Below are 13243 nucleotides of genomic sequence, written 5' to 3'. Positions count from 1 at the left end.
GTGTGGGCATCAGAGGGAACAGGCTGTGGGCCCTGATGCTGAGTGCAGTTGGGGAAAGCAGTCTGACCTTGCCTCTGACTTGAGTCTTGGATTTGATTCCATGGAACTACCATATTCTGCAAAATCCCTCGAAGACTTGCCGCCTTTTCCATGATACTGAGCAAGAGTCCTTAGAGGCTTGGTTAGCCCTTTCCCATTCTAAGAGTAAGCCACATCTACATTTCTAGAGATAGAGACTGCAGGCTCTGACCTTCCTTCTAGAAGCCCTTGCCTGTTCACCCAGAAGTATACAATGCTGTTGCCTTGAAATCAGATTTCAATTTTCATAGTTTTGAGCATATCAGAACCACTCCTGCTAACCCTCTCTCCTTTGGGAACCCTAAACTTGCTTGACTGGAATCTTAGAATCCACTTGACTCTTAACTGTCTTACCGAGCGAACTTCTCTATTTTCTTCTTCTTCTGTAGACTTTTGAGCATCATCCAAACGTCTCAGTTTCTTTTCATACTTGGCCTCTTTTCTGCTAAGTTGAGGTTTATGCCTAATCTCTTTAGCCTAATCAAATTCCTAGTCCCATCCCTGACTTACAGCTTTTCATTACTGGTCTAAAATATACTTTGACAAAGTCACAAAGAAAATTCTTGTTGGTTCAGTGTTTATATTTGCACTCAAGATAACATTTGAGACTGTGCTGCTCAAAGAATTTGGTGACAACTTTCTTTATCACTCCCATATCTCATCAGGCATGGAGTCTTTTTACTTCATAAAAATGCTTTTAGCTCTTTAAATACTTTTCATACCTATATTAGCTAAGAGAGGCTAACTGCTATATCAAACAGTTCTCCAAATGTGTGACTGTAAATGGCTTTAAAAAGATAGCCATGTATTTCTTTCTTATGTAAACAGTTCATGGTGATTTCATGTTAGTTGGGGTTAGGTGTGAGGGAGGGGAGGAGGAGTAGCAATCCACAGGAGCGACAAGGCTCTTCCACCTTCAATGCCCAGTTTCCAAGATTGTCCCTCTGAAGACATTCTGGAGTCAAAAGGGGAAATACAGGATGTCTGTCATAAGAGGTGGCCCACAGCCCTTGAACTCACCTTGCTCTGGCTAGAAGTCAGTCCTGTGGCCCCAGGTAATAGCAGAGTGGCTGGAAACGAAGTCTATCTGGGTACCTAAAAAAAAGCCTAGAGAAGTTTCAAGAACAGTTAGCAGTCACAGCCCCATCATTGTTCATGCCCTGCCCTCTATTCACACGGAGCCTGAATCACCTCTCAAACTGTGGGCCACATCGGCCTCTTATCTTTTAGCTAGACCCTCAGTCCCCCTCAGCTCTCTGCTACACTTACGCCTGGGATACTTTTTTAGATGTGACTAATCTTCCACAGCTTTGAGGCTAAAAGGACAACCTGCTTAAGTAAATGTGTGATGCCAATTCCCTCTGGAGCACAAGCTCCCAGAACCCCCTCACAATGAGCCTTTACTCCAGCCATAATGAAATTATTTCATTTTCTAATCCATAATGAGAATATGTTGCAAACACTGATGTGGCATGAGACACAACTCTGACCAGTGTATTATTAGCTTTTTATTTTGCACAATAACCTTATAAAGTAGACAACAGTATTATTCCCATTTCCCAGAGGAAGAAACCCAGTGAAGGAGAATGCCTCAGGTGCTATAGTTTTTTAGTGGTACAGCTTGGAATACAGCCCAAAGAGTGGAGATTCTGGATTTTTACTCACTGTATTATCATGCCTCTCCCAAAGTTACTGTACATGCCAATCCTTTCTTTCCTGAATGCCCCCCTCTGTCTTCATCCAGTTCCTCAAACTCTAAGAATCAACTCAAGCTTGCATCTCTTCTTTCAGGATGCCATCTTTGATATTAGCCTAACTTAGTTCTAAATCAATGCTTCCTATTAGTTTACTAATCAATGACATTCATCAATGACATTGTAGAAAATTGTTATGTTATACTTGATAGGTTCCCCATGCACTCTACAGCCCACTCTCCAAAGAGCCAGGCTTTGTATCGCTAAATGATACTTTCTTTCTGGACAGAAGAAATTTTATAAATTGCAATGATTTTTCAGTTGTCCAGACTCAACATTTTTATAGGCTTACAATTTGTACCAACAACCCCTTTCTCTTGCTCCTCCACATGGAAACACCATAGAAATTATATTTTACAGGTAGTATGATATTGCCTGAGAAGGGCTTCTAAGTTTTATGGACTTAGAAGAACTATCTGGGTTTTTTTTTTTCTACTTCTCAGAATGGAAAATCCTCAGAGCAATTTTCATCTAAAGTGCTGCATTTGGGTTCTTTCATAATTTCACAACCCTGAGTCAAGTACTGGCTGGTGTACAGGCCACAGCATCTCTTGGCTCACCAAGAGCATCTCCTTTTGCTACTCTCAGTGTTCAAGAAATGGGGAAAGTCAGCTAGGTCTAGAGATTAGGTAAGAGACTCAGAGACATACATTTGATAAGTCTCAAATCATTTCCTGTTTATAAAAGCACATGTTAAGACACCCACAAAATCTCCAAATTAATGGTGTTTTACTTTTCCTTCAAAATATCCATGGGAAAACGTACTTCTGACTTTCCAAGTGAATAAAAATGATGAACCCTGATTACCAGGTATGTTTAAACTGATTTGCAAAGCAAGTGGAAATCATCGTAGTGCGTGGTGATAAACATCTTTTAGACATCGGAGGACGGATTGACTTAAGGGTCTATATTCTCTAAACTAGTGAATATTTGGATGTAAGTGGCTGTTACTCAGTTTGAATTTGTCTTCTCTATTTATGTTCACTTAATTAAAAATGGCAATTTTTGAGTATTAAATTTGTAAGTTTTTCATAGCAATCTAGTGTTTATTTTGGATATTAAATTTGGATACAGAGTGACTATAGAACATTATTATAAACTGATCTCTGTAGTCTTTCTCAGAGTAACAATTGCCAGAAATTGGGGTTGGCAGTTTACCCCCCACCAATACCAATAAGTTCCTTGCACTTGCTCCTCTGAAATGCTTATATTATTGTTCAATACCTGACTTCTCCACTCAAGCAGAGATGGGGACCACATCTGTCCTGTTTACCACTATAGCCCCAGTGCCTAGCACCATGACTGGAACATTTACAGATGTTGAATCAGTTTCATTGTCTACCTGTTCACACTGGGACAAAAGTCTTTGCAAGTATTCTGCCACCATTTGTTTAGATTCAAGCCAAATATGGCTTGTAATGACATTATAGATGTTATCTCTGCTGTCCTGTCCTACTCAATATTCCTCCTCCTTCTACAATGTTTAACCTGATTGACAATGGCCCCTACTACCTATAACATTGGCCTTTTAGGGGGAGCACTTGTCACTACATCTTATGTAGTTTTATGATGTTAAAAACTATTTCCTGTGATCATGTTGTGTTCTCAAATGGCAAACTTAGATTTATTTATGCTTGTGTCCCAAGGCAGGAAGTTAACCTTGAAAATAAGTTAAAATTTGAAAGGTAGTAAATCATAGGACTGAGATTTATAATTTATCTCAGTAAGGAATCTAAAGACCAGGTGTGAAGGAAGAGACATGAGCTAAAAGTAAAAAAAAAAAACAACAACAAACAAACAAACAAACAAAAAAAAACCTTCAAAACAAGAGAACAACCAAAAAAAAAAAAAAAAAGAAAGAAAGAAAACACAAAACTCTGGCTTCTGTTCCAGCACTAATATTAAGTTTCAGCAAGTTGCCTTTTCTGGACCTTAATTTTTTCACCTCTCAAAACAAAAGGATTAGCCAGATCTGGGAAGACAAATCAGTGGATGTCTTCAGCTTCTCCATTTGCTTGTGGGAGACATCACTAATCACTCAGTGCTGTATTAGAATACTTTTTAAGACGATGCTCCATGCAGCTACCCCCCATTAATGTAGTTCACACACAGACGAAACCTCTTTGTCATCCCTAGGCTACATGACCTTTAAGATGTTCTCTAGCTTTGAAATTCTAATAACTCTATTAAGTATATAGAAATTTAAGAGTTCAATAATAATCATTCCTCACCATCAAGAGGCAGTCTAGAAAAAAAAAATACAGAGAACTAATAACCCTTCTCTTTTACTTATACCCAGGGCCTGGTATTTTTTACTTATTTTACTTATACCCAGGACCTATAACAACCTGAAGAGTTGTTCAGGTTGGAAAGCATATAAGTCACTGTGTAAATTGCACTTCTTCAGTGGGTTCAGTGTCTAAACTGCATAGCTGTTCATGGCCCTCTGCTTTCACAAGTTTATTTCTAAATAGCTATACCTCAGTTCTCTGGCTTCTAATTTGTTTAACTTTATATATTATTTCTGGAAGAGTTATGACTATGAAAAATACTGCTACAGAGGAAAATTTTGATATTCCATACTTTTCATTATAACAGGGTTTTTTTTTTTTAAGATTTTATTTATTTATTTGAGAGAGAGAGACAGTGAAAGAGAGCAAGAAGGTCAGAGAGAGAAGCAGACTCCCCGTGGAGCTGGGAGCCCGATGTGGGAGTTGATCCTGGGACTCTGGGATCATGACCTGAGCTGAAGGCAGTTGCTTAACCAACTGAGCCACCCAGGCGCCCTTATAACAGGGTTTTATAAAATTATTTCTCTTGATTTAAACAGAAAGATGTGTGCTGAGAACTCACAGGATATTAGCTGTCGCATATAAAACAATAACAACCATAAACGTAAACTGCCAATGATTAGAAGGGAGTATCATCTGATGCAAACATACATTTCCTTATACACTTATTTCATCAATATTTGTTGATGTTCTAGACACTATGTCAGACACTACAAATGTATCGATAAATAAACAAGACTGATTTGAAATCTCTCTTCTTTGATCTGTAGTCTAACATTGGAGGATGGAAATTAAACAAGCATTGCTCTATGGGAAGGGCAGGGCTGTGAGAGAGCTAGCAAGATAACCCCACTCGGGTGTGATGGGGTGGGGACAGCTTCTCCAAGAAAATCTCACCTTGGCTGAGACCAGAGGAAAGCAGGAATTAGCCAAATCAAGTTGAAGGTTTAGAAGAGGAGCATTTCCCGCAAAGGTGATAGTATAAAGGCCTGGAACCTTTATACTATACTATATATATAAAGTATACTTTATACTATACTGGAGGAACCAAAGGAGAGTAGTCAAGTGAAGATGAGGAGGCAGCTTCAGAACACAACTGGAAGAGTCCAAGTGAGTGACAATGCTGAGGTGGGTGAAACTGGAGATGGAGATGCAAAGCAGTATGAAGTACAGTTTTTGTAGCTATTTAGAAGTTAGACTCAACACTAGTTTGATTGTTAGGTTATGAAAGGGGACTTGAAGGGAAGAATTAAGTCAGATGTCTAATTTGGACAGTCGAGTCAGTGGTGGTGCCATTATTCAAACCCTTTACACAAGAGAGGGAGCGTGTTTGAAGAAAATAGAGGGTAGTGAAGCAGGAGGGGTGGTACTAAGTTCTGTCCTGCACAGTGCAGTTTGAGTTACTCACAGAGCATACACAGGGATATGTCCAACTAGCAGGGTGGACACATTGTACTGACAGAGAAAGTTCTGGGCTTGAGATGTCTCATTGGCTTTTGTCAATAGGTGGTAGTTAAAACCTCTCAAGGGTTTGAAATGGTTTAGGGGAAAGTTTGTAGATGGGAAAGAGAGGGCCCAGAAAAACACCAACAATCCAGGGAAAATAAGAGAAAAATAAACTTAAAGACAGGGAAATTAGCAATTCAATAGGTAGGAGACAAACCAGCTGTTTATGATGTCACAAAATCCAAAGGAAAAGAGGCTTTCAAGAAATATAGCTTTCAGAATTGTCAAGGACTATGAAAGAGACAGAAAAGATAATACCAAAAAACACTCCATTAATTTAGCAACCAAAGAGGGTACTGATAACTTTAATATGAGTAATTTCAGTATTTATTTTGGAGAACCAAGTAATTACTCAGTGGTAAATAGAGAACCCAGATTGCAGTGGGTTGAGACATGATTGGGAATTGAGAAAATCAAGGAGCAAGTATAAAACAATTCTTTCAAGACTCATGGCTGTGATGGGCAAAGAGAAAGACCATAGCAACAGAAAATGGGTGTAGCGGCAAGAAGAAAAGCATGGTCGTAAGAAGAGAGAGACTTGGGGGCACCTGGGTGGCTCAGTCATTTAGGCAGCCAGCTCTTGGTTTCAGGCTCATGACATGATCTCAGGATCCTGAGATCAAGCTCTGAGTTAGGCTCCGCACTCAGTGGGGAGTCTGCTCTACGAGTCTCTCCCTCCACCCCTTCCCATGCTCATTTGCACATGTGCTTGCTCGCTCGCTCTCTCTCTCTCTCTCAGATAAATAGATATTTTTAAAAGCAGAGAGAGAAAAAGAGACTTGAGCTCATTTAAATGCTAGTAGGAAGGAGAGGGTGACTTCAAGGATGGGAAGAATAGAGGGAGGATCAGTAACCTTGGAAGGAATGAAGGCACATCCTCTACCGCAAGGACAGGGGAGGTGGGAAGGATAGACACAGCTTCTGGTGGTGTTGTAAATGTAGCAGATGGTTAAGTTAAGGTCCTATTGAATGTATTTTTCTCACTGAAGTGGAAGCTGCACCAAAATGCAGAGTGATGGAGGTGATGTTAGAGTCTGAGATTCAAGCAGAGTAGCAATTTACAATAGCTGCTCTGCGATATTAAAGTGTTGACTACAGAATCAGTGGGCAATGAAATTCTTTTTGTCTGCAGTTTTTCATTTTTTTTAGCGAGACATATATATATATATATATATATATATATATATAGAGAGAGAGAGAGAGAGAGAGAGAGAGCGAGCACGAGCAAGCGCACATGCATGTGCACAAGGGCAGGAAGTGGGAGAGGAAGAAAGATGATCTCAAGCAGTCTCCATGCCCAGCACAGAGCCTGACTGGGGCTGGATCTCACCACACTGAGATCATACCTGAGCCAAAATCAAGAGTCGGATGCTTAACCGACTGACCCACCCAGGCACCCTGTTGTTTGCAGTTTTAAGTCCCTTTCTGAAAGGGACTTAAAGTATGTGAAAACTGTTTCAGAATCTTCTTTGCATTTCTTATTTCCACCTCTTTTCCCTTTTTTTTACCTCCCCAATTTAAACCTTCTCCCCCACTTTTTTTTTTTTCCAAAGTAGGCCCCACACCCAGGGTGGACCCCAGTGCAGGGCTTGAACTCAGGAACCTGAGATCAAGACCTGAGCTGAGATCAAGAGTTGGTCCCTGAACTAACTGAACCACCCAGGCACCCCAACCCCTTCCTATTTTTTTAAATTAAATGTATACCAACTGCCATGAACTCTGCTTATAAAAGACACTGCAATTTAAATTTAGATTTTTGGTTTGTTGTCCTGTTTGTTATTATTAATCCTAGGCCACAAAGCTGTCTTGCATAAAATGAGGAAGTTATAATAGAGAAGAATAGTTTTTAATTATCTCATTTATTTAATACCTTGTGGCTAGTCCCAACAGATAATAAAGGCCACAAAAAGCCTACCTTGAGATTTTAACTCCCAGGATAGGTTTTCTACCTAATCAAAAGAACCCAATAATTACTCTGTCTCCTCTTAAATGGTTTCGTTTTCTGTGAAAACCGTTTTACCCTTTAGCTGATTTCCTAAGTGTTAAATTAAGAAAGATTCTTCTGGAATGCTTGTTCATCATGTCCTAGACTCTCCACCGAGTTAGAGTGGTCCAACTATCGCAGTGCTTTGTTTTCAGAGTAACTGACCTAAGTCGTGATATCATTCTTTCAAAAGAGAAACCTTTGACCAGATTGGGACAGTGTCCGTCATGTTCTTCCCTGGGGCCTGGCAGAGAATCCACCTCCTGGTGAGGGCTCAGTCGGTAGTTACAGAACAAATGAATGCGTGGACCGTGGCAAATGTGAATCCTGCCACCATCGCAAGGGAAGTAAGGGGAAACTGCTGTGATGTGGAGAATTGGAGGCAAAGAAAGGATTTGAACAGCCAGATGGTAAACTGGACAGCCTTCAGGAGAAACCACTGGTCCATCATGGAATGACCTACCAAGGTTACCAACACCTTGACTCTCATTATTAGCCCTCTTTGGAAATTCTGCAGTTACCCAACTTCCTTCATTACTTATCAGTTCATTATGGTATCATTAATTTATCTGACTTCCTTCATAACTGATCAGCTGATATACATAATTTGCCATATATCTTTGAAGTTCTTTGTTTTTGGATTTTAGATTGAAACTCTTTCTTAATCTATGACTTATGAATCAAAATTTTGAATTTCATTATTCATGTTCTTGGTGGCTTTTCTTGTTTGGGGGGCTTTTTTTTTTTTTAATGTTTCTGTTCTCCTTGGGTATAAATAGAAGTGTCTTGGAAGAAGTCTTTGATTGGCATGGGAGCCCTCACAAAGTCATTTTTGTACATGTAAACTTGGTATTAAATGTCAGGTATGAAATACGTAAGGGACGAATTACTTCTCCATAAAGGAGAACTTAGTAAGTTTCAGGAAAGTGAATTCTTTCCAGTCTGCCTTGCCGACAAGTGCAGAAACTTTGATCTTCATTTGCTGAGAGGAATATGACAGATGATACATGGTAGATGTTAGAGTAATGCTCACTTACATTCCTTTTTGTAAGAAAAAAAAATCTTTCTTTCAAGAACCTACTCTAGGATCTTTCTCTTGACAATGTTCTCGTTCTTATTTCTGCCACACATAGGCTTGTGAGCCTGTTTTCTTTGAAGGGCATTTTGTTATTGGTCCTTTTTTTTAATTTTCCCTCCCATAGTAAACAGAACCAAAGGTGTTTACTTCCCCTGGTGAGAAGGTCCCTGGGTGGACACACAGTAGTGTGAACCTCTGGCTTTTCTCTGCTTGTCATTCCCTGAGTGTGAGGAACAGGTGCAGTGATCAATTCACTGCCCTCAGTGAACTGCGGGCGGGAAGGAACCAATGTGTTGCAAACCTTTTGTTCCTTGGAGAAAATGATGCTGAAGAAAGGCTACTTCAGCTGATACTGAGAAAACATAAGGACTCGGGACTTTTTTCCCCACTTTATGGATGGCTAAAGGTTTACCATTCTGATTTGCTCAGGATGGTCCCAGTTTAGGCCTGTTGGCTCTCATGTGATGGTTAATAGTACCCCTGTACACTCTCAAAATGGTTCCTGCGTGGACAATAGACTATAAAATTCCCCAAATTACATGGACCCAAGAGTAGAAAACCCTGTCTATGTGTCCTGATGTGAGAATTTGGTACTTTAGGAAAACAAAATTGTGTGTGAGACGTATGCAGAACAGGTGAATGAGACTAGATAACTGAAAAATTTAGCTCCACTTATTGAGTGCCTACTGTGTGCTCGGCACTGTGCCAGGTGCTGAAGCAAAGTGTCAGCTATATCCTGCAGAGTTCACCTCCCACATGCAAGCCAGACCTGGAAGTACCCCTTCACTCCTCCCCATGACTTGGTATATGAATCAGATTTGGGATATGCCACTGCTGGGCTTTTATTTATTTATTTGGGGGGAGCTTTAATGGCATGGCATCATGTTTTAATTAATAGAACATCATGTTATGAAATTGTTGAATCAGATCTTTTCCCTAGGCATCAAATGTGCTGTCAGTGAAAATTTGACATCTAGATATGAGGAACAAAAGAGATAAAGAAAATAATAATGAGATTTTTATAAAGGTTATAGACGTAACATTTGGGTTTGTTAATGTGTTGCCACAATCTCAAGAATCATAGGAGGTTTTTCCTTTAGAAATAACACAAGACATGAACCCGGTGCCTTCCTCACTCTTTACCTTTTTTGATGGGAAATTTCATGGCTGTGACAGAGAAGCATGTTGAGAAAGACCAGAGTTTTATTATTTGTAGACTTTTAAGTGACTAAAGGAAGTTACTCCCAGGGCTAGAAACCGATGGAGAAGCTAGCTCTGAAGGTCACGGTAGCAGTCAGAGTTCAACACAGACAAGAGAAACCACTCTAGGTATGATCATCACAGAATGAGCCAGTACAGCGTTGCATACTAAATTTTAGAACTGACTCACTAGGGAATATATACCATCTCAGAGGTACTCCTGAAGCAATGAATTCAAGAATGTTCCCTGCAACTATAAACTAGGATTCAGGAAGTTGAAATCTAGAGGCTAACCACTTCTGCCTGCTGTTAGAAACAGACTTCCCTCCATCCAGAGCCTGGAGAATAGAGTCTGGAACTACGACGTGGGAAATCCCACATTTCTCTGACTAAGCTTGCCAAGAGAAGTAGTCAAAAGAAGCAGGGAGATGGCCTGGACCTTACTTCCACCTTCCAAATCCCTCACAAGCACATCTACTTGATATAGAGTTGCCAGATTCAGCAAACAAAAACAATGCATGCAACATACTTACACTAAGAAAAAAAAATCCATGGTTTATCTGAAATTCAAATTTAGCTGGGCACCCCCTATTTTCTCTGACAGCCCTAACTTACTGAAACCTAATTCTTCTGCATAACTCTAGCTGCACAGAAGTCTGTCAAATGCAGTCTTTAATTTCTAGCAGGTTCAGTGGTGTGGGGAGTTTCCAGTGAGCCAACCCACAGCATTAACCAGTGTAGTTTTCCTCACAAGAATGGCTAAAGCCTTTCTGTCCCCACTTTTGCTACCATCTGAATATTGCACTCTGCGTTCTTACACTCTTTGAAATCCTACCCATATGTGATTCATTTGGTTTAACTCAGCTTCCTCTTTTTAAAATGCACAAATCTCCCAGGATGTACAAATGTTCAGAGTATGCTCGAAGAATACAATTTTCAACCTGTGGGAGAGAAGGAAGGCTTACAAAGACCCGAGGAAAGGTGGGGGTCAAAAAGGCTGGACACCAGGAGGTAGAGCAGGAAGGGCAGGTGCCTATTCAGATCTCCTTTGCTTACTGTTCCACATCGGGCAGACTCGACATTCAAAGAGAAACCTTTTCTTTCCATACTCCCTCTCCCTTTTGTACCCCACGAAATACATGCCTCCCAAATCACATAACCCAAAGTAATGCTATCAAAATAAAATAGATCATCGGCATTAGAGATCAAATAGCTGTATAGTTTCTGGCCTGAAATGTATATGACTACCGTTCCTGTGGAAATTTGAGTTTTGGGTTCTGAACCATTGACTTGCAAATGACTTTGGTTACAGAACTCTTTGTAAGTTGTGGACTGCTCTTACTTATTTCAAAAAGAAGAATGCTGTATTTGCACCATGTTAATTAACTATTTAGTGAGAAGAAATGTCAGCCTGGAGCATGAAAAGAAATACTGCCTCTCAGAGAAGTCAAGGCTGATGAAAAACAATCATGCCAGCACAATGCCGCTCTTCAGAAATGCGGAAACTCTTTTTTGTTCCCCCATTTTCCCTAGGATTTTCTCTTCTGCATTTAAAACAGTTGGGTAATTCAAGTTTCAAGGCTACTGATTGTAACAGAAAATCAGGAGTAATTGGAAGCAGTGGGATGTTGGGAGTAGTAATCCAGGTAGCTGCTCTCCATGTTATCCTGTAGAACTTTCCGTGGCAATGAAATCAGGCAGTGAAGGTCTGGCTGAGTGAGGGCAAGCACACAGTCCTACAGTGAATGATGGGTCTCTTCAATCCTTTTATCTCTGATGTAGAGTGGGAAGGAGTTGAATTCTTTGGCAGAAAACTTTCTCCAAGGGTTGATTAGGGTTATTTAGCTAAAAGAGGGTGTTGTTACAGTGAAATCAAACTTTCCATGAACTGTTTGCTGTTTAGGCAAATCAAGAGTAGCATTGCATCTTTGATAAGGGAGGTGAGTTTTGCAGATTAACTTGTGAGCTTTCTTTGGAATAGATGAGATATAAATTGTGTTCCTTTCAAAGGCACAGTAGATTCATTTTACCTTCAAAAGTGGACTTTCTTTGAACCTGGTGTCCTACTTCTGCCTGTCAAAACATTATTGCTCTGAAAAGTGTGGTAGCTATTGGATGAGAGTTTGTCATCAAGTCAGTTATTTTTTAAAAAATAATTATTTTTTACTGACTATAATTTAAATTCATACATCTAATGGTATTTTAAAACCCCATGAGCTATTTTGTAACTCCCAAGATCACAAGGATAAATTTGATTCCATAGATGAAGTGTTGTGCCAAATGAGTTACAGTCAAAGAGAGAAACAGAAAAAAAAAAATGGAATTCTCAATGCTCTATGTAAGTCAGATATTTAAGGCTTTTTCTTCCTATGATGCCCCTCATATTATGTTGAAAAGAGATGGTATTTAAAAGGCCCCAATCATCTTCTAAATGCTTCAGAATCCATTATTTAATTATGATCTTAGATCTAAAATCTGGTCTTTTAAAGGACTTAATGTGCCCTGAGTGGTAGAAAATGTGATTTCCAAATCATATGATATCATTAGCTCTCCGTGAGTAAACCAGTAGCCCAGTAACAAAGTAATTTCCTCTTGCTCGGGAAATACTGTAATTAGAGATACTTCTAAACAAGGATCTGGGTAGGCCAGGTATTTGGGAAACTGCAAAGCTGAAAGTCACATTGATTTTATAGTGAAGATTCAGCCAAGTTACTCTTGAAGTTTCAAAAATGGACCTGCCCAAGGAACATGTTCTTGCTTTCGCAGGCACCAGGCAGTTTTCCAGGAGCAAGCATTCATCCATTTGGGGAACTATAATGTATAGTTTCCGCTTTTCTAGTGATGTAACTTAAAACCAGGAGAAGAGGCTGTAGGATTTATGGAGATCCACTTCTCTGGGCCAGCAAATCCTCTTGGCTTTCACGGGTCTGTTTATCAGCATTCACTGCCACGTTCGAGGAGTTTCTTGCAATCTCTGAAGTCTAAGATACAGAGTGAACAGAGGAGGGTACAGAACTCTAACTCATATTCTTGGGCTTATCTCTCCAATGGAGAGGCTGTCTTATCTTCTTTTATTTTTTCCTAATCAACCCATTAGCATGAAACAAGGACATGTAATCTTACCAGAGTAAAATTGGGGTCGTGCCATAGGCTAGCTGAGTGAGTGCTCCACGGCACGATGATGTATGGCTGCCACGTAACAATGCCACTACCACATCAGATCTGCCCTTTAATTACATTCTCAATCTCATTTGAAGAGATTTTATCATTATGGAAATTGCTCTGTAAATGTGCCCATGATGAAACCCAATAAAAGTTTTCTGAGAAAAATTGAAGATGGAGGGAGATGAAT

The 13243-nt window shown here is 39.9% G+C and overlaps 1 protein-coding gene and 1 long non-coding RNA gene across 9 annotated transcripts in view; one reads left to right on the top strand and one right to left on the bottom strand.

The window, feature by feature from the left end:
* Nucleotides 1-13243, top strand: part of DMD (dystrophin) — a 2248143-nt gene that overhangs the window by 1846949 nt on the left and 387951 nt on the right. The gene's annotated exons all lie outside the window — the stretch shown is intronic.
* Nucleotides 1-13243, bottom strand: part of LOC131821655 (uncharacterized) — a 70580-nt gene that overhangs the window by 14094 nt on the left and 43243 nt on the right. For both annotated transcript variants that reach the window (XR_009349958.1, XR_009349959.1), the window contains exon 2: nucleotides 1099-1185. This is a non-coding gene — a long non-coding RNA (uncharacterized LOC131821655). The remainder of the gene's footprint in view (nucleotides 1-1098; nucleotides 1186-13243) is intronic.

This window comes from Mustela lutreola, chromosome X (genome assembly GCF_030435805.1).
Source record: "Mustela lutreola isolate mMusLut2 chromosome X, mMusLut2.pri, whole genome shotgun sequence".
Classification (NCBI taxonomy): Eukaryota; Metazoa; Chordata; class Mammalia; order Carnivora; family Mustelidae; genus Mustela; species Mustela lutreola.
Note: the sequence above shows the minus strand (reverse complement) of the source record. Positions and strands in the feature narration are given on the sequence as shown.